Below are 26,700 nucleotides of genomic sequence, written 5' to 3'. Positions count from 1 at the left end.
CATATGTTGTGTTTTTGTAAAAAGGAGAGAATTGAAGTCAGTACCAAAATGCTCAGGCAAATCAGAAACATAATTGTAGTTTCTGAATAAATTGGTTAGTATCAAAAAGGTCACCTCAGACAATTCCAGTTCCCTATAATAAAATCAGCTTCCTTAGAGATCTGGGGTGTGTGTGTGTATTTATGTATGTGTATGTTAATGACTGTTTCATCCCATCTACCAGCTTGTAACTGCTACTAGTAAATATTTTAAGCATTCTTTTCTTTGTATGAGAGATGTTCACTTTTACCATTTTTTTTTTAATCTTCTAAATGGTTTCAAAGGGCTTTCAATGTAAAAATAAGATTTCAAGATCGATCAGTCTTTGTCGGCTAATGATGTATTTCCAGGCACTTTTCCCTTTACCTGCCAGCATTTATAATAAACCAGTTCATTCTCTGGTTTACTAAGCCATGCTGTGGAGAGGAAGAAGGGACCATCTCTTGAAGGGTACCATAGCCAAATTAAAAAACAAAAACAAAAACAAAAAAACCCAGATACTGAGTCTGTTGCTTTGGTTTTTATTTGAGGACTGTTATTATGGTCCTGGTTTTTACCTGTCTTGAAGTAAAATAATCTTGCAGGAATCAGGGTAAACATGTCTCTCCACATAAACAAGATTGATGTAGGCTTTTGAAGTTTTTTGATGTAGGCTTTTGAAGTTTTTTGGTTTTCACAGTTCTCTAGTGCAGTCTGTGTTCTGTTAATAACATTTATAAAACTAGCATTTCACATAGAAAATGTGTAATATAGGTAGATAACTAGACCAACAGACAGATAGCTATAGATAGATTTTATAAAAAGAAATTGGAAAGCTATCCATAAATAATAATTAAAACATTAAAAATCCTGTAACTTGTTTTTCTCACTGTTTCTACTTTTGTGAATATTATTGGGAAAAACAACGATATTTAATTTTGTCTGTCTTCATGTAGTTTCCAGGATTTTTTTTAACTAATATGAAGAATACAGATTAAGTTTTCTAATTATCTGTCAACTTAGATGATGAACTATTAGCAATTTTGAACTCCTTACTTAAAAGAAAAGGATAAATTTAATGAAAGAATTTTAATGCAAATCACAGACTTCTAATTAACTTACTTTTCCTAATTATAAGCGTTTTTAACATTGGCACTCTCTGTTGATATTCAGGGTCTAGATCTCAGAACAGTTAGGGATCTTTGTTCATCTTTACTAACATGCAAATGTATATTTTTCTTTTTTATTTCTATAAGTATTTTAATCTGAAATCTTTTCAGTTGTCCAACTGGCATTTTCTCCAAGGCAACTTTGAAGCAACCTGACCTAGAAGTTTCTATAAATATGCCTTTCTTTGAAAATATGAGGGGAATGAGGTAGGTCGCAGAGAATAAAAACCCAATGTCTATACAGAAGCTTTTCCAGTGACAAGGAGGGATACAGAACAAATAGTTATCAAAGTTAACCTAACCCTCGAAGGCAGATCGCCTGTAGCCAAGTCAGAGGAGCCTTCTTTACATGTCCTCTGTCCTAAAACCAAATTCCCTCCCCAAACATAAACAAAACTATATAGGAGTCTTGTTTATAGTAGAACTTTGATAATTTTTGATTTCTCTTTTTCAGATATTTAAATTTTATTTTTAGCATTGGCTTAAGCTTTCAACATAAATGTCATTTACAGTCCTATATGTTCATTTTAGGGTTTGCGGTTTCATTTTTATTGTTTCCTATATTTTTCCAGTGTCAAATACAATTCCATAAATTTGATGTAAAATAAATATTATATATAATATAGCCTATGATAAGCATGCCTAGAAATATGGTAAAAACTAAATATGCTGGTTTTGATACCTTATCATTGTAGGATGTAGTAAACAATGTGGCTGAGAACATGATATATAAATTATGGACACCATATATGTGTCCCATATCAGCTATTTTCTAGCTATGTGATTTTCTGCAATTTATCTTTGCCAGGCCTCATGTTTTTCTTCTCTAATATTGACATAATATTATTCATAAGATGTTTGAATGGATTAAATAAGACAATCACAGAGTGCCCCAACAAAGCAAGTGCTTAATAAATCTTACCTTTTTCTTTAAATGTCAGCTATTGTGGCAAATACCCTCACAGTGTAAAATCACAGTTGATATTGGCCACCTTGATGACTCCAGCTCAGTTTTTTAGCAATGGGAGTGGAAGTGTGTACATCTTGCATTAATGACACAAAGGGCAAGCCAAAGACAAAGGAAGCAGGACTAGGCTAATCTCTCAAAAGACCAAGTCTCAGGTATAATGGCTCTTTTGAGCCATTGAATACATCTTGTCTTTAAGCAGTTGATTGGCCTCACAAAGTGAAGAACAAAACACAATGAGAAAGAGGTGCCTGGAAACAAGTATATAGTGCTAGACACGAAAAAGTTGTGATGGTGGGACCTAGGGAAGATGAATTTTTATGCTATGAAGTATGTGCTTATAATTACCAAGTTTGAGTACCCACTTATGATTTTTCCTTGTTGATGGAACTCGGGGTACAGGCATTTATGTTTTATACTTTATTGCATGAATCTGTCAAAAAAAGGTGGTGGAAATTTGAAACCCTGAAAGTTTAATAAATTTGCTTATTATAAATGTATAGCCTATTTGTGTGACCTTGGATATACAACTTCTTTGTGCTTTAGTGTCTCTGGCTAAATAAGGCAATTGAAAGAATAAATTATATCTTAGGTAAAAAGCTCTAAAAATATATGGTTCTCTGTATTTTTATTTAGAACAGGGTACAATATTCTTTTGAATTCTTTCCTTCACACAAATTTATTCTCTTCAGGTTATATATAGACTTTTCATTGCAAATCTCTATTCATGCTGCATTACCTTCAGGAATAGAAACAAGACATAACAGTTGTTGACACAGCAAAAGTTGATGCTTTTCTTTTTTTTTTCTTTTTTTTTTTTTTTTTTTAAAGATTTTATTTATTTATTTGACAGAGAGAGAGACAGCCAGCGAGAGAGGGAACACAAGCAGGGGGAGTGGGAGAGGAAGAAGCAGGCTCATAGCAGAAGAGCCTGATGTGGGGCTCGATCCCAGATCGCCGGGATCACGCCCTGAGCCAAAGGCAGACGCTTAACCGCTGTGCCACCCAGGCGCCCCAAAGTTGATGCTTTTCTATCATTGTAATAATAGGTGTCATTGTTGAGCTATTAATATATGCTAATTATTTTTCTGAGTTTATTGTAAGCTTTATCGTATGTAAACTCAAAACAACTATTGGTCTTGTTACTATATAAATGATGGAAAAAGAAGTTTAATAACTTCCCCAAGAATAATAAATGGTAGAGCAAAAATTCGCTCAAAGTCTGACCAGACCCTGTGGATGACAAATATTTTTCTGAACGCTACTGAGAGTATCTAAGTCTTATTATTGCATTATTCCTAAGTTGTGTTCATCTTTACATTTTCTATTCATTTCTTCCTTATACTTATTTGTGCTGTGCCAAACATGGATGCCCTTCTCCTAGTTGATAAAGAGCATTGCTTCTTATCAAACATCTCGAAATAACCTGTTATTCTTGTGTTTTTCATGCTAGAACAATTATTTAAAATCTTTTCATAAAGAATAATGTTATTCTAAAATCAATTTGATTACAAAGAATGAAACATTATAGCCTTATTTTTAGTAATATTTTAATGCCCCATAGAAAAATGAATGGAAATTTATGGATCTCTTGAGTGATATAGTGTTAAGTTTGCAATAGGGGTGATTCATCAAATGACAAGGTTTGATATATACCTTGTTATGTCAGCAAGTTATTTCAGTTCTTTTGAAATTGTGGAGAATTGCAATCTGGGGTTCAACTAGTGAAGTTGTGGAAAAGGAATAGAGATACCTATGCCTGAGCAGAGAATTCTCTGATCTGTTTAGAACTGCAGTCTTAACAAATTGGATTATATTCACGATTAAAAAAAAAAACAAGGGGGCGCCTGGGTGGCACAGCGGTTAAGCGTCTGCCTTTTGCTGAGGGCGTGATCCCAGCGTTATGGGATCAAGCCCCACATCAGGCTCTTCCGCTATAAGCCTGCTTCTTCCTCTCCCACTCCCCCTGCTTGTGTTCCCTCTCTCGCTGGCTGTCTCTATCTTTCTGTCGAATGAATAAATAAAAATCTTTAAAAAAAAAAAACAACAAGAATAAACTTGCTTCATTGGTGCTATTTAAAATATTTACAATTTAGGAGAATCTGTTTGTATATATGTACTTTGTTGTTGCTACAAGTGGTTTCTCTAAACTTCAGCATAAAAGCCAATTTAATATTGTCCATAGAGATACTACCCTAGAGAGGGTAGAATTGCATGAATTCTGCCCTGTGGAGAGGGTCCTGTGCTATAGTGGTGTGAACAAATTCTCCCAGAACATTGTGTGAGATATTTAGAGGTGAATTGCTTAAAATTTTGGTAACAGATATATTGTATTTTTTTTATAATCTATATATAAAAAGAAACTTTGAATGCATTTTTAGTTAATCTGTATAGATGTATACAAACTTTGATAGCTCTTTCAGCTGTTTTCCCACATTATACCAAAATCATTAGAGAATAACCTACAAAGTAATGAAACTGGATCCTTACCTTATACCATATATAAACTTAACTGAAAATGGATCAAAGACCTAAATGTAAGAGCTGAAACTGTAGAACTCTTATAAGAGAATCTTACATAGAACTCTTTGAAGAAAACAGGAAAAAATCTTCATGACATGGATTTGGTAATGTTTTCCTGGATATGACACCGAAAGTACAGGCAAGGAAAGAAAAAAAAAAAAATTGGACTTAATTAAAAAAAAAAAAGTATCCATTGATGTGCTGACAGGATGGCACACTCCACAGAGCCTGGAGCTTCTGTGCTGAGGACCCTTTCAGATCTTGCCCGACGTATCTCTTCATCTGATCATTCATTTGTATCCCTTATAATAAATAGCTAATTGCAAGCAGAAAAAAATTGTGTATCAAAGGACATTTCCAAGAGAGCAAAAAGATGACCCACAGAATGGGGGAAGGTATTTGTAAATATTATATCTGATAAGGGATTAATATTCAGATATCTAGAATGTATAAAGAACTGCTACAACCCAATAACAAAAATAATACAATTCAAAATTAGGCAAAGCATTTGAATAGACTTTTTTTGGAAAAGATATACCAATGACCAATTAGCCCATGAAAATATGCTCAGCATTACTAATCATTAGGGAAAATACAAATTAAAACCACTGTAAAATACCACTTTATACCCATCAGACTGGCTATTACAAAAAACAAGTGTTGTCAAGGATATGGAAAATTTGGAACCCTTGTGCATTGCTGGTGGGGCTAGAAAGTAGTGCAGCCACTTTGGAAAATATTCAGCAGTTCCTCAAAAAGTTAAACAGAATTGCAGTATTTAACTTCTCAGTATATACCCAAAAGAATTGAAATCAGGGACTCAGATACTTATGTACCAAGGCATTAGTCGCAATAGCCAAAAAGTGGAAACAGCCCAGATGCACATCAACAGATAAATGGATTAATAAAATATACACATACAGTGGAATATTATTCAGCCTTAAAAAAGAATGAAGTTTTGGTACATGCCCAACGTGGATGAACCTTGAAAATATGCCTGGTGAAGTAAGGCAGACACAAAAAAACAAATATTGTATAGTTCCACTTATATGAAGTATCTAAAATAGGCGGATTCATAGAAGCAGGGTCTGAGTGGGAGGAGGAAATGGGGAGTTTCTGTTTAATCAGTGCAGAGTTCTGTTTGGGGTGTAAAAATTTTTGTTAAGTGGATAGTGGCAATGGTTGCACATTGTGAATTGTGTTTCATGCCACTGGATTACACAGTTGAAAGTGAGTAAAAGGATAAATTTTATGTGTCCTATAAAGAAATCACTTTACCACAAAATATTATTAGAGCTACCTAAACATACTATATGGATATTTTCTATTTCTAAATCTGTGGCTTAAATGTCAAGTTATTGTTAATCACTTCTACTTCTAAATTTGTAAACTTGATACCCAATACAATGATGACTAGTTATGTGGTTGCTGTATATTATTCAGAGTGGACTCACCGTATTGAAATAACAATAATTATATCTAATGTTCATTGGGTACCTATTGTGTACTTGACACTATTTATGATCTTCAACTGTATTCCTCTCACGCTTGCATCAACTAGGTACTATGTTTTGTTATTTTATCAAGGAGGACACTGAATCTCAGATGAAGTGACTCTCCTAAGCCACACAGCCAGTAGCTAAGTAGCTACTATATGGCTAACCTCTAACCTTGTCATTTTACCCAATTTCACATTCTATCCATATTTGTTATAATGTTCATTTTTTAGCTCTGATCTGCTTTTTCTTTTTGATCGATCTTATTGCCAATGAATCTAATAATTAATTCGTTCAATAGACATTTATGTCCTGCCTTTTATTTGCATTTACTCTTCTAAGCTCTGGAAATATAGTGATGGACAAGACAAAACTTCTATTGTAGTAGTTGGGGGAGGAGGAAATAGATATAAAGTAAATAAACAAACTCAGCAAGATGATTTTAGATCATTTGTAGTGCTGTGAGTAAAACAGGATGATATGTGGTGAGTGATGAGGGGCTGATGGCTGATTTAAAGGGGATGATTAGGGAGGGGTTGCTGTGAGGTGTCAGAACAGAAGCCTAACTGTTAAAAAGATCTATAAGTAGAGATTCCATATACAGTGAGCAATAGGCACAGACCTAAGAAAAAGTGACCGCGGTGGGGAGCAGAAGGTAGGCCAGTGTGGCTTAAAACATCATGAGGACTAGGGGACAGGGATACAAAGTAACACATAACATAGGTATGGGCCAGAGCTCAGAAGGTCTTGCGGGCCAAGAAAAGGAATTTGGATGTTATACGTGTGCTGTGGGAAACCCTGGAGAGATTAAAGCCGGGAAATTTAATGATCTGATTTCATTTTGCAAAGCCTTCTTTTGCTGTAGTGTGGTGAAGGGATTATGGGAGGCCAGAAGGGAAGCGAGGGAAATGGATATTATGGGAGTTCAAGGGGGAAAAAAAACATTTAGACAAGGGTGAGGACAAGTGAGAAAGAGAAAAACTGAAGTGCCATCTTGAAAGGGTAAATTGGGCTTTTTAAAGTGAACTGTACATATAAATTGCCAATGTATAAAGAATGTTAGACATTCAGAGCTTTAGGAAAAAAATATGGATTTAAACAAAAGGAATTCCTGCTCCTGAATCTAGGCCATAATTAGAGATGATTTCAGGCTCATAGGATGACGACTTTACTTTTCCCAGGGGAGAGCCTTTCCTTCATTGTTTCCTCTTCTGACTGAATCTCTCCTGTTGTTAGAACTCAAGATAATATTGAAAGAAAAATGTGGCAGTTTCATAGAATAACTAATAGAGATTAAAACATATTTTATGATGAGGAAAATATGTAGAAATTCTGTTGGTATTTCAGAATATCAAATAACACAACAGAATCTTCCAGAGGTACTTGTGGAATCATTACTAGCCTCTGCTAAATTTTTATATTGTGCAGGAAGCCAAACTCTGAATTCAGAAAATCTCTACTTCACTATTTTTCCTCAACATCTTTCATCATTCCCAGAAGTGATTTAGATCTCATATTAAGGTGAATCTGTCATTTGCATGGCAAAGATGCAAAGATCAGTAGCATTTGTCTTGCTTGCACAGATTCATATATTCTTTTACTGTATAATTTCTGTGAAAGGCATTCTTCCAGGCATTTGGGGAAAAAAGAGTATTGCATGAACCCTTTTTAATTTGCTATATTGGATAAATTTATAGGACCATGACCCTGTCTAATCACTAATCCCATACCCTGTTTGTTCTCTTCCACAAGTCAGCTCAGTGTGGCACTGGCTAAAAAACATTTCTAATCACAGGCTTATCTGCATCTAGTGACCTAGTGGCAAGATATTTGTGGTCTGATTGGGGATTGACCACATCCTGTGGTTACATGTTATTTTTTTGAAGACTCTTTAAATGTCTTAACTGCTTTCATTTGATGTTTCCACTGACTTATTTGTAGTGATAGCTAAGCATTTATGCTTTGAAAATTTCAGTTGATGTCTTTTTATGTATTGCATAAGTATTCGCTTATACCTGATGATTTAATACATAGTGTATTTTCTAGTCTATTTTTTAAGACTCTACTACATAGGCTCTAATACATCGACACTTGGTAAATACTTGTTAAAAGAATAAATGTGCAAATGACTGGAAGGACAGGAATTTAAAATTGCCCCTTTAAGGAAAATTTTAATAGTAAAAATTATTCAGAATTCCATTACCCTATTTTAACTGATTTCATATTTGTACTTTCTCCTTCATAGTAATATTTATTGAGATACTAATATGTCTCAGGCATTGTGATCGGCTCATGTGTTAGGCATAGAGGATATAAAAAAAATTAACAAGGCATGGTTCTTGCTATTTTTGATTTTGAAATACAGTTGGGGATTTAGGTGTATAGCAGATGGTCTCAGTGTCATACGAAATTTAAATCAAGTAAGCACAGTGTGTTGTGAGTGGGTTTTAGAGAAGGCTTCCTGGAGAAGTTTAGGGCCTCTCTCTTGAAGAAAGTATAAACTCAAGGAAAACAAAATCAAGGCTATGTAGGCATTATTAGCAGTGAATAATACTAAAACACATGAAAACATAATGCATATAGTTAAAGTCCAAGGCAACTGGTATGGAGTAAAAAGGTGAGAGCTCTGCAAGTGAGAGCCAGGTCATGGAGGTCTGTGTATGTCCTGGTAAGAATGTGGAACTATATGCTCCAGGCCAATGAACCTTAGCTTTTTGAAAAAAGGTCACTGATGCCTGGACACTGCACTTGAAGCACATACGTAAGGTGAACCTAGTGAGAAGCCTTGACATAGGGAATGGGTAGCCATGAAAGTTGCTTTTAGCAGGGAAGTCACATGGTCAGATTTGCTTTTTAGATAGATCATGCTAGTTGCAATGTGGAGGGAGATAAAACTGGGAGGAGGGTGATCAATATGTTTCCCCAGTTTGAGAGATTATATGGCCATGACAGCAACAGAAGGGATGAAAAAAAATACTGTGAATCAAGAAATATTTAAAAGACAAAGTTAACAGAGCTTATTAATTGTTGGAGAAAAGTGGATAAAATCAGTCAAGGATGATTAGCCAGGTTTTTGGGTTGGTTGGCTTTGTATACAATCGTACTATTAAATGAGATTTGGGATATGGGAGGAGTAGCAGGTGTTGGGAAACAATAAAGTTAATTGAATTTAAGATGCTTGTGGGACATCAAGTTCCATATTCATTGGCATTCACATGCCTACTTAAATCATAAGAAGTATCATTTTCACAAGGGAATTACCTTATTCCATATTGCACACTAAGGAGGTGACTGGAAAAAGAAAGGGTCTATAAGTGAGACAAGTAAGAGGAAATTCCGAAGAACAGAGTATTGTGGAAACAAAGGATTATATGAAACTAATAGTCGTCAATGTCAAAAGTAGTAGAGAGACCAAATATAAGGTAAATAGTGGCTTAAATGAGATTTGAGAATGTTGACGAGTGTTCTGGTGATCAGTCCCTTTCTCTTGCCTGGATGAGGACGTCAGTGAGGTTAGGAAGGAGCCTGGAGAAGATGGATGAGTCAAGGGGCTAGGATTCTTTTTGAGGAAAAATCACATTCTGTGGTCACAAATTCTAATATATGTATTTATTTATTCAAACTTTAAATTTAGATCAACTACTCCTACCCATGGCTGTACCTTGGCCTTGTCATCACCCAGAATTGCTTCAAGGAACTAAAGGAATAGATGTGGGAAAGGCTGACCAAATGGACAGTGAAGTCAATGGAAATAATGGCAGGAAATGGGGGGAGAGGTCTGGAAGTGACCATATATAATGGTAAGGGTAACAGAGATGAGGGGGTGATAGCTGGTAATATGGCAGATGGCATAAGCTTTGAAGGAGAAGGGTATTTTATAAGTAAATGAGGGAGAATTCATGTGTATTTATATTTGTGCAATGATAAGCATGTACTGAATTATTTTGTGTTCCAGTACTTTCACTTATACTGTAAACAAATTTTTCATGTTCATACATCATCCTCGTTATAATTTTAGTTTTAGTATAACATCTCATTGTATTGTTATATCATAATAACCCATTATTGTAAAGATGGTCATTTAGGTTGTTTTCTGTACTTTTGCTATTAGGGATAATGCTTGATTAAATAGTTCCTATTATATAGCTTTGAATTTCTTAATTTAATTCAGATGCTTCCTAAGTTTAGTGATTTTGCAGCTTTCAAGCATCATAAAATGCAAATTCCTAAAGGGGAATTTTTAAATCACCTAAAATTCCTTTTGTAAATCTAATAGTCCCATTTTTATCCAACAAATGATATTCTAAGGATAGTATACTTCAAGTCAAAGAATCAAGGATGATGGCGAGAGTAAAAGGCACAGAGAAAAAGTCATGTCAGAGTAAGGAGTCGGAGTGTTTCACATTCAAAGAATCAGGGGCGATGTTTTTCTTCCTTTTAAAGAATTTTTTTTTAAAGATTTTATTTATTTATTAGACAGAGACAGCCAGCGAGAGAGGGAACACAAGCAGGGGGAGTGGGAGAGGAAGAAGCAGGCTCCCAGCAGAGGAGCCTGATGTGGGGCTCGATCCCAGAATGCCGGGATCACACCCTGAGCCGAAGGCAGACGCTTAATGACTGCGCCACCCAGGCGCCCCTAAAAATTTTTTTTTAATTTAAACTCAGTTTAATGAAAATATACAGATATTATTTGTTTCGGAGGTAGATTTCAGTGATTCATCAGTTGCATATAACACCCAGTGCTCATTACTTCAAGTGCCCTCCTTAATGCCCATCACCCGGTTACCCCATCCCCCACCCACCTCCCCTTCAGCAACCCTCAGTTTGTTTCTTATAATTAAGATTATCTTGTGGTTGGCCTCCCTCTCTGTTTTCATCTGATTTTATTTTTTCTTCCCTTCCCTTATATTTCTTCTGTTTTGTTTCTTAAGTTTCACATATGAATGAAATCATATGGTATTTGTCTTTCTCTGACTGACTTAGCATAATACCTTCTAGTTCCACCCACGTTGTTGCAAATGACTTATTGATGACTGACATATATATATATATATATATATACACACACACACACACACACACACACACACACACACACACACACACATACACACACACACACCACCTCTTTTATGCATTCATCTGTTGATGGACATGTGGGCTCTTTCCATATTTTGGCTGTTATGGACATTGCTGCTATAAACTTTGGGGTACATGTGCCCCTTTAAATCACTATCTTTGTATCCTTTGGATAAATACCTAGTAGTGAAATTGCTGGGTCATAGGGTAGTTCTATTTTTAACTTTTTGAGGAACTTCCATACTGTTTCCGGAGTGGCTTCACCAATTTGCATTCCCACCAACAGTGTAAGAAGGTAGGACTGATGTTTTCCTTAAGAGGGTGAGAATTCATTTATGTGTGAAAATCTTCCTATTTTATATTAATCTATTCCAATTTGGTTACCAGGCAGTAAAGTAGCTTCAATATAAAGAATTAATATAGGAACCATTTTATAAATGGAAAGTAGATATTTAATAGATACAAACGGGAGTTTAAAAGAAACTTAGTTATCTGCATGGGGAGCCTCTATTTCATAGATTCACTAAGGAATTTTAAATTCTAGGCTGGCTTCCTTTACACTACCACAACCTGTAATATTTTTCACTAAATTCTTTTCCTCCCTTTTCCCCCAAGGACTGGAAATTTGTTTAAGCAAAATACAAATCTTGATATTGAATATATTTGGGGAATATATGATACTAGCTGAATTTTCTTATTATGATCTTTATGTAGTAAAGAGTTGAGTATAGGTATACTCCAGACATGAATAATGTAGTTAAATAGACAACCTCTGAGTGGTCATCTAAATAGGATTCTGCTACCACCTCTTCTTCCATTGTTTTCAAGAAGTACCTCCTAGAGACTCACCTTTCCTTCTTTTTCTCCAACATTAAAGGTATGCAGAAGAGCACCATCCATCAGTCTATCCACCAAGCATCCCATCTTAGAGTTGGAAATGTAACAAGACATTGAGACATTCTAGGGTTTCCTTTTTAGAGTCTCAAGATGGTTTAAATGTCTGTAACACCCTCTTCCTTTGGGGTTGGAGGCAGGGAGAGGGGAGGAATACACAAGAAAAACCAGAGCGAGGATTCTTTGAGAGGCAAAGTGAAGAAATCTCTCAGTGAAAGAAAACCCACACATTATAGACACCCAGATCCAGAGTATCTGAGGATGCTTTACATTTTGACATAATGCTAAATCTGATTTGCGTTATAATAATATTTATATTCCAGGGATGAATTGCTCTCAATAATGATTCCTATGAATATTATATGTAAGAATTTTTTTTAATTTTCAGATCCACATCCTAAAGATCATACTATCTTATTGCTGAATTGTGATAAAACAACTATTAACTGTGAATTAGGAGTTTGTAGTTCTGTAGGAATGAATTAAATTAAGCCTTATATTCCTGAGAACCTAGTTGTCTATTGAAAAAAATTTCCATTGAACCAAATGACTAAACCAAGCTTCAGTAAATTAAGCACTTAACACAGTGGCTTGCACTTAAGTAGCAAATAAATATTTTTTGATTCAGTAAACGGTTATTAAATTCAAGTACATTTTATCTTCCTGAGCTGTTGTGATAAAAAAAAATGGAGGCAATCTAAGATTTTTGTGGGTAGCAATTAAGTATAAATTTGTTATTCCTTCCTTCATGTTAGCCTGAATAAGAAACATAGGTACGTGAGGAATTTTGATAATTTGGATTATTTGATAAGCTGTCTCACATCCCTTTTGGAAGGTGGCATAAGTAACACACAGATACATGAATAAATAAGTTTTAATATTGATAGTAATTTGAGTGATCTAGGCCTAGGTGTGTCTTTCTATTCTAGATAGGCAGCGTGCTTCAAAAGTGAGTGTAAGTAAGATTTCAAATAAGTACTTACCACAGTAATTTGCATGTAGAATGCTGATGTAAGGTTCCTAGGTATTTCTTAATGGAACTCTGGCAGAACGAGGCAAAGAAGGCTTTATTACCTTTTATTTAAAATAAAATACAGCTTCCTTTCCTTAGAAAAATATTCTATAATTCAGAAATATGGCTGCTCATTGAGAGGTACAAACTTCCAGTTATAAAATAAGTCATGTGGATATAATATACAGCACAGGGAATATAGTTAATAATATTGTAATAACTTTGTATGGTGACATGGTAACAAGACTTATCGTGGGGATCATTTTGTAATGTATAAAAATATTGAATCACTATGATGTACACCTGAAACTAATAGGATATTGTATGTTAATTATAATACTTCAATAAAAAAAAGAAATATGGCTCCTTAGACCAGCCAATTAATCTGAATTACTGTAGCTTTACTGTGATGCTTATTTTTTGTTTTGAAATTCATTGAACATTTTATAGCCAATAAAAAGTAAGATTAAATTACCAAAGTAAATGGTGCTACATTTTTTCACACCTGCTAAGTAAGTGGGTTTGTTTGCAAGTGTATGCGTACACAGGTGCAATAAACTAGTCATTAATATTCCAGAGACCCAACTAAAAGTGCAAGCAAAACATAAAGAATCTGTTGTCCGATAACGAGTGTGGTACATTGGCAGTAGGATACTCAAGCTGAAGCGTGGAGAAGAACTTGTGAGCATAAATGCCAAACCTAGAAACAAGTACTAAATTACTTATTTACTATTGATTAAATCAAAAGTTTGGGAATAAAGCCAGGAATAATTCTTGGTTTTTTTTTTTTTAATGAAATTACTATCCTAGGCATCCCTTCAAGAAGCATTGTTTCTGTAACCCTGTGTAAAAATTAATTCAGCATTATCTTTTTGAAAAACCACTAGTTTTTTGGTTGTTTTGTTTTGGGTTTCTTTTCTTTTCTTTTTCTTTTTCTTTTCTTTTTTTTTTTTTAGTTCTCATTGGATGATTCTTTATTCAGATATTTGGGGAAATGTTGTGATACCAGAAATTAACTTACTATTAGTTTCCAGTGTAAAAACATAATCACATAATTACATACTAAAAAGAATGTTGGTAGAAAGTGGAACATTGATAGTGTTTGGGAGAATGTAGCTTCTGGAAGTCCCAATAGTGGTAAGGTATACCATGAGTATTTATTGTGAAGAATAGAAGGAAACAATATTGGGACCAAATAAGAAGAGATTGAGATTCCTACTTCAATCCTTTTGTTCCCTTTCTCTCTCCTTTCTCCATTTAGAGCCCCAGGGTATTCCTGTCCCACGTTTCTTTCTGGCTAACTTCCTCATTTATGTCAGTTCCTCTTCAAACAACACCTCATCTGTGAAGTTTTCTCTGACCCCCAGAAAGAATTTATAATTCTTTCCTCTCTTTTCTTTTATTCTTTGCGAATTTATTATTTCCTCCTCTGTTCTTGATGGTCCTTTGTACAGTGTAACATCCTGAATCCAGGTAACAGTGGTCTGGAACCCTCTGTGAAGCCTAGAATGGGACAAGTAGCAGGAATTAATCATGAACGAATAAGTGACAAGATGTGAAAGGACTCCTGGCCTTACTGGCATTGGCCATCAGTTGATAAAATGCTCCACTGTGCATGTTACTTACTAGCTAATATATTCATCAGTGAGCTCTTATACAGTCCACATACGTTGCATTTGTGCTAACTTTTCTTCCTTTTATCACACCAAAAAGATGAGTGTTGAGTGAAACTCTTTTACCTACAGGTGAACATACTTCCTTTGAAAATGAGAAGATCCCCCCCCCACCCCAATTGCTAGGATTTGCCACGTTTTAAGGATCCTTGCTTTATAATCATACCTATGCTTTTGTTAAAGCGTGTTTCACAGAAATTTAATTTTGATTTATGTTTCTGGTTTTTCCATAAGACCAAATGATAGATTTTATATCCCTATATTCCTATATATATATATATATATATATATATATATATATATATAATACACATGAAATATGTATTCTTATCTATATCCTTATATCTGTTAGTATGAACAAACCTCATACATACTAGAGACACAGTTCAATGTTTGTGGAATTAGTATATAAGTGACACTGATGTATTGGAGACAAGCTTAACTCTCCATAAAGTTATTTGTGTTATCAGAATGCAAACCACGAGCACAAATGTGTCTCCAACTGGAGAACTTAGTAGGGGAACTTCTGTTAAACCCCCAATTCTCGAAACAATAAGCACCATTTAGGAGCTTGCAGCCACAGGTCGCTTGAGCCCTTCCTTTGTAAACATGACACTCACCGTGATCAGCAGTAACAGTAAGTCTTCTGTCACTCTCCTGAGCATTGAAGACTGATAAATGATAACATCTCCCCTTGTCTGTCATCTTGGAAAACTCTAATGTCCCAGAACCTGGAAAACCTGATGTCAAATTACTAGCTTGACTCATCTGCAACCTGTATTCCAGGATTCTTTCTAGAGTCGCATTTGTCCAAACTATGTTAAAGTCTCAGCTTTGGGTATAAATTCACTCATCATTTGCACTGGCTTTGCTGCTTTTATAACATGATCTAAACATTTTGTAGCTAAATATAGGCTCATTCTTCTGGTGACTAAAGCCAACTTTTAGATGAATTACTGAGACGCAAAAACTGTTTCAGCCCAATTAACTTGTGAAACAAATTTTAGCTGCAGTGTTTTTTTCAGTCAGTGGCAGTTGCCTTGACACTAACAATGAAAACTTCTACTCACAGGAAGATTCAGCATCGCTTCAGCAGGACTCCTAAGCTGGTGAGCAATCAGTAAACAGATTAATGCTGTGTAGTTTATAAGGTGATGATCACTTAGTAACATTCATCAGAGGGCTAATGGCAGAGTTTTTAAAAAGTGATTATAATTTTTCTCTAAGGATTACATAGGCATGATAAAATACAAGCAAAAATGGTGATAATAAAAGAGATTTTTAAGGTGGCAGTGATTTTAATATGCAGATAAATTTAAAATAATCATGTCCATATTGTATTGCTTGAAACTTAAGTCTAGTGAATGACAAGAGATAGCACAGCGATCAACATTTTAGTTTCTCTTTGATGTAGTAGCACTTCTGATAGATTTACTGAATTCCAGTTGTACAGTTCATAAGTCATTTCTCTGTAGTACTCACATTATTTCTAATTAGGTAAAATTTTCTACTCTTTTTAAAACATATTTTGTAAGTATACTCCTGTATTTCTTTAGAATATCTGCAATATACGTAAATCTTTAAATGGTCATTGCTTTTCTTTCTGTTTAGGGTTTTTATTTTTTATGCACATGAAAGCATAGGGTATCAGGTATCTTGTTAAGATGTGTGGTATATGTTAGAAAAATTCCCTTCATTTCTAAAATAAGTATCTATGTTTTACAAGTAAGATTATATTATATATATATATACATATATATATATATATACACACACACATATATATAAAACAAATGCCATATACATACACATTATTTATTATATAATGATAGCAACTGGCTATAAACATGTAAAAAAACAACTTCTTTTAAAAATGTGACTAGGATATGCAGTTAACTTAGATGAAGCAGAAAATCAAGTGGTAATTATGAGAATGGAATTTTTCTGTATATGGTTTATTTATCTTTCAAATCACCTGAGTGTATTGAACAGTACTTCTCCTTTGGTCTCACATCTTTAACTGAAGATTGTTCTTGCCCAGCTGTGGGTCCAGGCTATAATTCTCTTTCAACTAGATCTCTCACTTCTAAAAGAGTGTCTTGCATATTTAGCTATGAGCCCAGTTTCAACTATACAGACTGGAAATCTAAGGAACAGAGCTGATGCTTGGCAGGTGGGTCTAACATCTCAACAGGGCACTTACCATTGTCTACTTGGATGGATTATCAGCTTTTTATGTGTATATATATATATTTCTGTTTCTTATATACATAGGCACTGTGATATCAGTTGTCATGTCTTCTTCTAAAGAGTTGAGTGTATTATTATATCAGTTCATCCATCCTCATAATATAAGTGTATGTGACAAGCAGGATTTTGCTGAGCTAAGAGTAGGACTGGTGCAAAGCTATGTAATTTCAAGTTATCAACTGCCAAAGAGGTAAGCTTCCCCTTAATAGACCAGTCTCAAGTTAGAAGAGAGAAGTACCATGATAAAACATGAGAGAGGCAAACAGTTCTGCTGGTCTATAAAACATAGCTTGCACAGCTCTAGATTTAATTTTAAAATTTCCATAAGGACTTATAAAGGATTCTATAAATGTCTCACACCTCAAAGACACTGCAGAAAGATCATTTACTTTCAAATTTGATATTTCCAGGAAGAGAACACCTTGGGTGCCTTGATGAGTGTGTATTTCAAAGAGGTTCGGGGGTTATACTAGTTATATCTTGGTGAGTAGGGGATAGCATGAACTGAATTACTCATGGAACGTTGTCAAATATCAGTAGAGCCGCTGTACACCTTTAGAGATTTCTGTGCCATAGACAAAGCTCCTGGTATGGGCACTTTGCTTAGAGAATGGAATAAGGCTGGATTACAGCCCTTCCTTGCCCCCTTGGTTTGTGCCTTTGTGTGAAACACAAATTGCACAACCTTTATCTGATGGGTGTGAATTGTGAGAAATGCTGTCTTTTTGCAATTTAAGAATAGGCAAATACAGCAAAAAAATTTTGGCCTGACCTGACCTCATACAGTTGGCTAATATCAAACCAGAATGTTGAGACTACTTCATTCACTATTTGACCGTTCTGGCTAATGTTGAAACATTATCAGTTTTTATAACTGGCTGATGTAGAACTGTTAGCTTTCGAGATTATGGTATAGATAATTTTCTAAAGCCCTCTGGAACCCACAAAGAGGAATAGGAAATAGCAGTGTGTAGTCTTCATTAAATTATACTCTTTATTTTTTCATTGTCATCATCAGCCGATATTTTGGTTTGATTTATTTTTTATTATGGTAAAATACACATAGCATAAAGTTTGTTATCATAACCATTTTTAAGTATAGTTAAGTGTCATTAAGTACATTTACATTGTTGTACAACCATCATCACCATCCATCTACAAAAACTCTTTTCATTTTGCAAAACTGAAACTCTACACCCATTAAATAATAACTCCACATTCCTCTCTCCACTGAGTTCCTGGCAACTATCATTCTACTTTCTGTCTCTATAATTTGACCACTCTAAGTACCTCATGAAATCATACAGTATTTGTCTTTTTGTGACTGGCTTACTTCACTTAGCATAGTGTCCTCAACGTCATATGGCAGGATTTCCTTCCTTTTTAAGATTGAACAATATTTCGTTATCTCTAGGTACCACACTTTGCTTATCTCTTCATCTGTCAATGAACACTTGGGTGCTTCCATGTTTTAACTGTTGTGAATAATGCTGTTGTGAACTTGGGGTACCAATATCTCTTCAACACCTTGCTTTCAGTTCTTTTGGGTATATACCTAGATATAGATTTGGTGGATTACATGGTAATTCTAGTTTTCCACAGCAGCTGTACCATTTTATAATTCCCACCAATACTGCACAAAGGTTCCAATCTCTCTATATCTTCACCAACACTTATTTCCTTCCTTCCTTCCTTCCTTCCTTCCTTCCTTCCTCCCTCCCTCCCTCCCTCCCTCCCTCCCTCCCTCCCTCCCTCCCTCCTTCCTTCTTTCCCCCCTTCCTTCCCTTACTTCTTTGCGCCTGCCTTCCTAATGGGTGTGAGTATCTTCTTGTGGTTTTAATTTGCATCAAACTTTAAAAAAAATATATAGCTTTACAGTTTATTCTTGTCCTTCAGGAAGCGTTCATTTGTTGTGTACATCTTTACAATATATAGCTTTACAATTTATTCCTTTATTCCTTCCCTTCAGGAAGCATTCATTTGTTGTGTATATCTTTGTGATACATTGCCTGAGTGTTGAATCAAACAGTCCTAGATTAAGGCATCGTGTTAAACCACACACACACACACAAAGATTATATAGTAAGCCTAATGGCTGATTATCTCATTTGAGGTTAGTGATATTAACAGAACAAAAATAACCCATTAATTTCTGCTTTTGCTTTATTCTGTGTGCCCTTAATTGTGGTTAGCAGTGTTGTTTTCATTCCTGCTTTTTCTTGGTCATAGAATAGGAAAAACAGTTTTAAGAATATGAACTTCTGATAGTGGTTCATATTTGCACATGCGTTTGTGAAAGATAGAATGAAAAGGGATTATAATGAAGAGTTGGCATGAGTTTTAGGATTGAGGGAGCGTACAGAAGATATCAAGTATAAAGTAGAGTAAGGTGAGGGAAAATAAAATCCAGAATGAGTTAAAAGGATAGATTCAGCAATTAGAGATTAGGCAGAAAAACAGGAGTAAAGTAAGTGCTCCTTTGAAGGATTTTGAGCTCTGTCATCCTACTTCTCTTCCCCACTCTGCTTAATGAACATAGGTTGGACAGAGCCCGTGAATATACTGTCCTGCTTCTAATATCCCAAATTGTGCCTCCCCCAGTGTGTTGCCTCTCTCCTCCTGGCCAGAATCAGTTTTGAATGGAACAGTTCCAATGGCCTGTCTCAGTTTTATCATCTCAATTGTGATTCTTTGTATGACTCAGCAAATCTATTTACATCAGGATCAATAAGAAACTCTTGGGACCTTCTGTTAAAGCAAACTCCCAGGCTTTTTAAATTTCCATAATCCAATTTGGAATTCATTCAGAAAATCATTTCTGAACAACTTCAGATAATCCACTACTTCAGAGGTGTCATCAAATAGTTGGTATTTGGCTAGAAAATAACTTACGTAAGAAATTGATCTTAGGGGCTCCTGGATGGCTCCGTTGGTTAAGCGCCTGCCTTTGGCTCAGGTCATGATCCCAGGGTACTGGGATTGAGCCCCGCATTGGGCTCCCTGCTCAGTGGAGAGTCTGCTTCTCCCTGTCCCCCTGCCCCTGCTCTCTCTCTCTTTCTTGTGCTTATGCTCTCTCTCTAATAAATAAATAAAATCTTTTTTAAAAAAAGAAGTTGGCCTTAGCTAATTAAGGTACTAACCATGGTATTAAGAATGAAACCAGGATTATGCTTTCAATCCCTCCGTCCCCAATTTGCATCAGCTGTCCACATACCTACCATTATATCTTTTTTTTTTTTTAAGATTTTATTTGTTTATTTGAGAGAGAGAGAGCTTGAGTGGAGAGGATGGGGAGAGGGAGAGGGAAAAGCAGACTCCCTGCTGAGCAGGGATCCCAATGTGGGACTCCATCCCAGGACCCAGGGATCATGACCTGATCCAAGGTAGATGCTTAACCACTGAACCACCCAGCCACCCTACCATTGTAGCTTTAATGGGACTGGCAGATACATCTGATTCTGCTCACGTCATGGTTATACCACTTGACTCATCTTGAAACACTGATCATTAACCAGGAACTTTGGAAGTATCCAAACATATGAGAGAGGCATAATGTCAAATGAAGTTGGACATATAGATATTCTTGTTTTCTGTATTTATAGTAATAAGAGGCATAGGTTTAGTTCTTTAAAAGATGAAATATAGCTAGCTGTCTTCCCCAAACTGTTAAAACACCATGCTTTTATTCCCTTCTCAATCTCTAATCCAAACATGTACCTTATAATGAATTCAAATAATTCTGCATTTGTGAACTGACATGATTAGTTCATAGACAAACTGTCCTGTGGGAAAGATACTACAAGATCCAGAACTGAGATACATGATTTCTAGGGGAAAACTGCTTGAAAGATCCTTATCTTCTTATCAAAATATAATGGTAAGTGACGTGATGTCAGGAATTAACCAACATTATGGCATTGACATATGATCATCTAACACATCTACCTCTCTGTGAGATATAAAACTCTAGAATCATTCACTTAAAAGCATTTAATGAGCTTGTCAAAGGCACTATGACTCAGCTCTAGTTATTTTATAGTGAAAACACAGGAACACATTCTACCCTCCCAGAGCTACTATACTAGTAGAGAGACAAATATTAAACAAATGAGTACACAAACACATAATTATAATGATGACAGGTGTTATGAAGAATAACAAAGGGCTCTAGGGGGGTTAAGATAATGAAGATGAATGGAGGTCTACAGATATAAAATTTAAGTCAAATTTTAAGGACAAGAGGGATTTACTCACCAAGTAATAGTGGTAGACAGGTTGGGAATGTCCTGGAAGAAAGACAAGCATGTGAAAAGGCCCAGGGATGGGAAGGAGTTTCATGTACTTGAAGAACTGGAGAAAGGCCATTTGTGGTTGGAGCAGGATGGAGGAGGAGTGTCAAGGAGGGTCAGAAGATAGAGTACAAATTAGGCAGAGACTTGAAGGTCATGTCCAGTTGCAATGGACAGCTATTTAAAGGCTTCCTGTAGGCATACGACAAACTATGAAGCACATTTAAAGCTTCTATCTGGAGAACTGATGGCAGAGGGGCAAGAGAGGAAGGTGAGCCAATCAAGAAGTTTTTGCAGTAGTGCAGGTGACAGACAGTGACTCCTTGGGCTGGTAACATTGTAGTGGAGATAAAAAGAAGTCTTAATTTAAGATCTGTTTTGGAGATAAAATCAGCAGGATTTGGTTAGAGATTGGTAGATAAATAATATAAAAGTAAGAAACTTCTTCACCCTCAGATTCTATCTTACAGATTAAACCATAGAGCTGTAGACAGGTGCTTATGGTTTTCATTCACCCATTTAATTATTTAATCATTTATCGACTCAGCAAATTTATTAAGCTCCTTCTGTATGTCAGGCACTCTATAAGGATACTGAAGATAACAGTGTTCCATGATAGATATCTGCCTAAAGGACCCTTTCACCAATGGTTAGCTTGATTGACTATGTATGTTAAAACATGGTGCCAAGATGACCTAAGTTCTCAATTATATCTCTGTAGATTTTGTTCCCTTAGCTCAGAGGTTCTCATCAAGGAGGTCTAGGGGGCCCTGTGGGGGGTGACGATAAATGGTATTGACACACTGGTTGCCACACTGACAAGGTAGTGCCATTGGCACCTAGTGTGGTGCCTGGTGCTAACAATCTGGTCATGGAGGGGACCATCGCACATGACCAAAAAAGGCAGTAACACTCCTGTTGATGAACACTGGTCAGCTTTATTTTGACCAATGACTGCTCTCCACCCCTGGCCAACAGTTTGACTTTAAAAAAGGGATATAGAGGTGGCTGGGTGGCTCAATCAGTTAAGCATCTGCCTTCAGCTTGGGTTGTGATCCCTCTCCCTCTGCCTGCTGCTCCCTCTGCTTGCTTGTGCACTCTCTCTCTCTCTGTCAAATAAATACATTTTTTTTTAAAGGGATATAAATGGAATGCCTTTATGTCAGTATTCTTTCCAGTCTTTCCGCATGATCCTTTGGACTCTCCAGAGACCCTTGACTTGCTCCTCTGCTCTCCAGATTTTGTCCAGGGGGCAGCTACTAGGGCAGTACAGATGAGAACAAACCCTTTTTCCTTCTTGTGCTATGTGTTCTTGGGAAAGTCTTTAATTTTCATTACTTCTGTTTTCTCATCTGTAAAATGGAAATAGCACTAGTATCTACCTCATGGGGTTATTGTGTTGTAACCTATAGAGACTCAGAACAACACTTGGCCTTGGCATGTGGTGAGTACCCAACAAATATATGCGGTTATTGTTCAACAATATAGAAGGCAGTGTATTGGACACCGTGAAGGTAGTAGACGAACACATCATCATCATAGCTTCTGTCTTGGAGGAGATCACTAGAAGACATGCCTGTCACCCAAATGCAAGGCAGCATATGATATGTTTTTTGATAAAAATCTGACTAGTGATTCTTTGCTAACTTGACTTCAGCTAATGTTGGAAGCCCTAGTGTTCTAGAGAGTCTGCTCAGAGCCTTGGATTACAGGTCTGGTGGCTTCTACTCACTGGGTTTATTCTTCGGCTTTTTACTTAGTGTTTGGGAGGAATTACTTCTTTTTCCAGGGGACATTCCTGGCCCTACTTTGGTGAGATTGCCTCCTACTGTGAGTTAGCTGGGCCGTCCTGCTCGTTACTGTTTTCCAACTTGGCTGCATCATGAGATTTCCTGGATTTCCCCTCACCACCTTGGGCAGTGGTTCTAGTCACTGTCGTCATTGCTGGTTCTTGAGTTAATGTGGTACCATTTGATCTTCTGAAGCCCAGTTTTGGACTCTGTCTGCTTAGCCTCATAGTCAAGGCTGTAATCCTCCTGAAATTTTGTAAATGTTTCATTCAATATGAAACTACTTTCAACCATTTCTGATATAAATATATAGACTAGGAAGAAAAGAACAGTTCATTCTGCTGGATAACACAGAATGAATCAACATCCCTATAAATAACAATAATAGCAACAAAAGTATTTATCTTTTTGATATGTGAAGTCTCATCTTTTCATGATTCTAGGATTATCTTATTTTTTCCCTGGAAGCCCTAATGCTCTAGAGATTCATAAATGGTAATTAATGCTTCAGATATATAATTGATATGCTTCATATCATAGAAGAACTCCAACATTGATTTATTCACAAAATCTCTACTTAGTTAATTAGCAGTTTATTCATGAGACTGATTTAATTTGATTTTGTATGAAATTTTACATAGCAACGCTAAAATTTTTTTTAAAAATCTGTGGTAACTACTGCTTAATTTTGTGCTCCATTAAACAGTAATGTCAGTATAGAAATGTGTTAAAGTTAGAAAATTCAATAGGTTATCTTCAAGGCAGCATGTTCTATTAGAACTCCATTTTTTCCTTCCCAGACATTTATTATACATATAACAGAAATGATAAAATGGTTTCATTTGCACAAGGATATTTTTAAATAATGGGAAGAATGAGTGTTAGAAAATGAGAAAGAGTGCTGTCAGAGATGCTTAACATAAAACTCTGTACACCTTAAATTTCTTTAACAGCTAGAATAGTTCATTGAAAATTACCAGATGCTAGGCCCCAAGAGTTTTTAATATTCTTTTTCAATATAAACACCTAGAAATAAAACCTATTGCCATAGAGAGCCAAATTTTAATATTTTCTCTTTCCTTTTAAAGTGCACTTGAAGTCCAGACTTAGAGCAAATGGACAGCATGATCTTCTCACTTGGTTAATTCATGTAATCATTACTTTAGTACTCCTTAATTGAGCAAATATTATGGGTTAGATGCTATGGTAGCAAAGATCAGTAAGTTGTGATTCCAGTAATTTAAGGCATGACAGTTCTCTTGGAATACACAGTACACTTAAGGAGCTACTATAGGCAGGAATTTGATTAATGGCAATGTTTTTTTCGTTTTTGTCTTTATCAATCAGCTTTTTAATCAATATTTGTTAAACACTTTACAAACCACACTTTTGTGTAATATAGATTCTTTAGGTACCTATAATCAAAAGCAAGATAAATATGGATATATATCATATTTAACTTAGTCACATTCGTTCAGAGGAAGAAAGCCCATAAAACTGTTATAATCATTATAGGGATGATAATGGGTTTATTGGAAGTACCTTCTATGTAATGCTTAATTCTTTGTATTATAATTTATCTCGGGTACATTATGTGATTACATTATTATTGTTATTCTAACTGGGGATAAAAACTAGCTGAGCTATTAAGCGAAATTACATATACATGTAACCATGGTTTTCAGAACAAGCCCATATGAAGCTTTAAATAATTTTAGAGGCACATTTTATATGTAGGACTGAAAATAATGAGTCCAGCTTTAAAGGTCTTATAAATATCCAGGATGCTCAAAGAGTCAAAGTTGCATAAACTTTCAGACACAATAAGTTTTTATTTTATTTTATTTTTTTATTATGTTATGTTAGTTACCATACAGTACTTCATTAGTTTTTGATATAGTGTTCCATGCTTCATTGTTTGCCTATAAAACCCAGTGCTCGATGATTCATTAGTTGCGTATAACACCCAGTGCACCATGCAATACGTGCCCTCCTAATGAATCATTGAACTTTATATCAGAAACCAGGGATGTACTGTATGGTGACTAATATAATATAATAAAAAAACATTAAAATAAAAAAAAAAACCCAGTGCTCAATCCAGACACATTAAGTTTTTAGTATTGCCTCTTTTCCTTTAGGAAGGGAAAATAAAGAAGAAAATAATAACTGGTCATCTCTGGAACATGTTATCATTTGATGATGTTTTAGAACTTATTAAAGCAAATGAAAAATTTTTAAAAAAGATGTCTTAAGAGTAATTTTATCTCCCATTCCATAATGAACATACACCAAGCTTTATACCTTCACCCAGTGCTTTTTCAAATGATTCATGCCTTCTAAACTTTGGAAAGATTGACAGTGTAATTATTGGAATGGCTGCACTGTGTGCGGATTGAGAGCAGGGGCTGTGGAACAGATGGCCCACCTGTGCCACTTAAGTCTGTGTAATCTTGGGCAAGTTACTCTCTATACCTCCATGTTCTCATCGATAAACTGAGCTAGTAGTAAAACTCATCTCAGCCAATAATTGCAAGGATTTATGAGTTAATATAATACTTAGCACACTTGTAGCACATGGTAAGCAAATGTTAGCTATTACAAGGTTAAGCTCCAAAGCTGAAATTTCTTCTCAAAATCAAGCCATATCATCATAGTAGAGGAAGAAATGGATGATAGATAAATGCATGAGAAAATAGTTCACTTTGCTAATAATCAAGAAATATTAACATGCACTAACTTTTTTCTGACTTTTTTTTAAATGGAAAAAATTGGGCACCTTCACAACATTGGGGGTACAACCACTGTGGAAGGCAGTTTGTCCTGTCTTCATACACAAAAATGTATCTCTCTGTTTATTATTTTAAATAAGGAAAATGTTCTGACATGAAATGGTGCCCATGACCTGAAGTGAAATGAAAAACACAATTAGCCTAGTAATTTGTATATATTGCATGATTCTACTTTTGTGAGAAAAAAATGTGTTTTTGTGTTTACAAGGGAACAAGTATGTTTAAAGACACACAAAAAGTTGAAAGGATATACATAAAGTTAAAATTAGTTTATTCCAGAGAGTGGAATTGGGGTTGAGAGATAAGAGAGTACTTGGTACACTTCCATATTTTTTGAATTTTGCTAAAAAAAATATTATGTTAAAAACTGTATTGGGATGGGGGGGGGAGCCTAAGCCAGAGAATCACTGGTTAGGGAATTCTAGCCCCAGAACAGCAGTCTTTTGGAGCTGGAGAAGAAATGGATTCCAAAGATAGTTATATCTACTTATATAGAGAGCCTTGAAACCCTTGGTTTGAATGTACTTTGTAGAGTAACTAAATCCAGTTGCTGAGTTGTGGGAAAGTCTTCACTTAAAGATGGAAGATAGATATGGCTTCTTAGTTGGCAAGGGATCAATGCTGCCGTCTAGGGACATTTCCAAAAGCCCTAGGTCTGTGTTCACTGGCAAAACATGGAGTGTAGAGGAAATCGGGGTGCTTTACAAAGAAAATCTAGCTAGCACTCAGCCCAAAAGTGGTATGTATT

The 26,700-nt window shown here is 35.6% G+C and overlaps 1 protein-coding gene across 13 annotated transcripts in view; it reads left to right on the top strand.

Annotated features, from left to right (window-relative positions):
- CAMK2D (calcium/calmodulin dependent protein kinase II delta) overlaps nt 1-26,700 on the top strand; it is a 311,448-nt gene that overhangs the window by 196,769 nt on the left and 87,979 nt on the right. The gene's annotated exons all lie outside the window — the stretch shown is intronic.

The sequence above is a fragment of the Ursus americanus genome, chromosome 13 (genome assembly GCF_024610735.1).
Source record: "Ursus americanus isolate L20-20 chromosome 13, mUrsAme1.1.p, whole genome shotgun sequence".
Classification (NCBI taxonomy): Eukaryota; Metazoa; Chordata; class Mammalia; order Carnivora; family Ursidae; genus Ursus; species Ursus americanus.
The sequence above is the reverse complement of the archived record's forward strand: the minus strand, read 5'-3'. Positions and strand labels throughout refer to the sequence as shown.